Genomic DNA, 1,974 nt, shown 5'->3' on the forward strand with positions numbered 1-1,974 from the left:
CATGGACCTCGCCTTCCTGTCGGCTGGAATGATGGTGTCCCGCAAGGAAGGCACGGGCTCTACTGCCGGGTCTTCCAGCTGCACCACCAGTGAGGTAGGGAAGGGCAAAGGCCAAGGCGGTTCTGGACACTGGGCTGTGAAACAGGTGCGGCTGGACAGCTTGGTGGTATTCAAGATAACCAGACATTATCACGAGGAAGGCCAGGGAACTGGGGTTGTTCAAGGAGTACTTTGGGGCCTGGTTGTAGAAGATGGGCTGGAAATCACCAAGTGCTTTCCTCTGCCACAGCACACGGAGGATGATGCTGACTTGGATGAAGTCCAGTATCAGATGGACATGACGCGGATCCCTGTAAACATGGATCGCGTCCACGAGGGCTGCGCCAGTCCACAGACTATGGCTCATTCATCACCGGGCTCTCCTGGATTCCCAGTTCAGTGGCCAGCATTAAAGAATCTGTCGTTTTCATTGAGGATCCCATAGAAACTGCCCGAGGGTCTCTGACGGTAAGGGCATACAGACTGACTCCTAAGCAGATGGAAGTTTGTAAAGAGAAGCATTTTTCCCCTGAAGCATTAAGGCAAATTTCACCTTCGAGCACATGTTTAAAGAAGTGTGAATTGTAATTAAAAATTCTTATCTGATCAATGTCCTACTGTTGTAGCTGGAGAAGAAGTCGACTGTACCAGGCAAACAGGGACTGCTCAGGGCAGCATTGTGACAGGTTAAGCCTCCACCTGTGACACCAGCATCCCACATGGGCACTGGTTCAAGACCCGGCTGCTTCACTTCTGATCCAGCTCCTTGCTAATGCACCTGGGGAAGCAGCAGAAGACGTTCCAAGTGCTTGGGCCCCTGCACCCAGGTGGAAGACCTGGAAGTAGTTCTGGGCTCCCGACTTCAGCCTGACTCAGCTCTGGCCATTACTGCCATTTGGGGAGTGAACCAATAGATGGAAGACCTCTCTCTCTCTCTCTCTCTCTCTCTCTCTCTCTCTCCATAACTCTACCTTTCAAATAATTAAAAAATAAATCTTAAAAAAATGGACTGCTCAGTCTTGCCAGCAGCAACGTCTTGGGGAAGAATCTGCAGTTGTGATGGACAGATTGGATGACATGGGCCCAGATACAGTTGAATATAACACACACGAGGCATACAGGCAACAGCAGCAGCAGAAGCATCAGTATCAGCAGCGGCACCTGCAGGACACGCAGTGCCAGGGTCAAGGAGAACCCCTGCTCCCTGAGGAGGACCTGTCCAAGCTCTTCGAACCACCCCTGCCACCTGCCAGGAAGGGCTCACTGTTCATTGCAGCCCAGATGAACACTGACGGCCAGAACAGCAAAGCGGTCACTGCCCAGAACTTGGGCAGACTCTTCATGGCCCAGGCTCCTCAAGAATACAACCACTAAGAAAAGGAAGTTTCTAGAAAAGGAGTTAACATGGACTCTTCAGAAGAAATGTATTTGCATATTCAGAAGCACAGACAATCCCTTCTGTCTCTGGCAATAATGTCTTTCTAAGCAATAGTAAAATAAAAACAAATCTTGGTTGTTGTAGTTGTGCTGTAGAAGGTAAAGACACTACGTGTGATGCCGGCATCCTATGTGGGCACTGGTTCGAGTCCTGGCCTCTGCACTTCCAATCCAGCTCCTTGCTAATGTGCCAGGGAAAGCAGCAGAAGATGGCCCAAGTGCTTGGGTCCCTGTACCCACATGGGAGACCCAGAAGAAACTCCAGACTCCTGTCACACAGCCCCAGCTGTTTGGGTCATTTAGGGAGTGAACCTGCAGATGGAAGATCTCTCTATCTATCTGTCCTCCTTTCTCTCTAACTCTGCCTTTCAAATAAAAAAAAATCTTTAAAATAAAACAAAATCTTGAAGAAGAAAAAAAAGAATATCAGAGGGAAAGCCAGGAAGCAGAGTGCCAACTGGACCCAGCTGGGGCTTATCTAGCCAACACTGTCGTGAG

At 49.7% G+C, this 1,974-nt stretch overlaps 1 pseudogene; it reads left to right on the forward strand.

The window, feature by feature from the left end:
* The first annotated feature begins 31 nt into the window (after positions 1–31).
* Positions 32–1,413, forward strand: LOC100347574 (eukaryotic translation initiation factor 3 subunit H-like; annotated as a pseudogene).
* The last annotated feature ends 561 nt before the right edge of the window (positions 1,414–1,974 follow it).

This window comes from Oryctolagus cuniculus, chromosome 10, assembly GCF_964237555.1.
Source record: "Oryctolagus cuniculus chromosome 10, mOryCun1.1, whole genome shotgun sequence".
NCBI classification, from domain to species: domain Eukaryota; kingdom Metazoa; phylum Chordata; class Mammalia; order Lagomorpha; family Leporidae; genus Oryctolagus; species Oryctolagus cuniculus.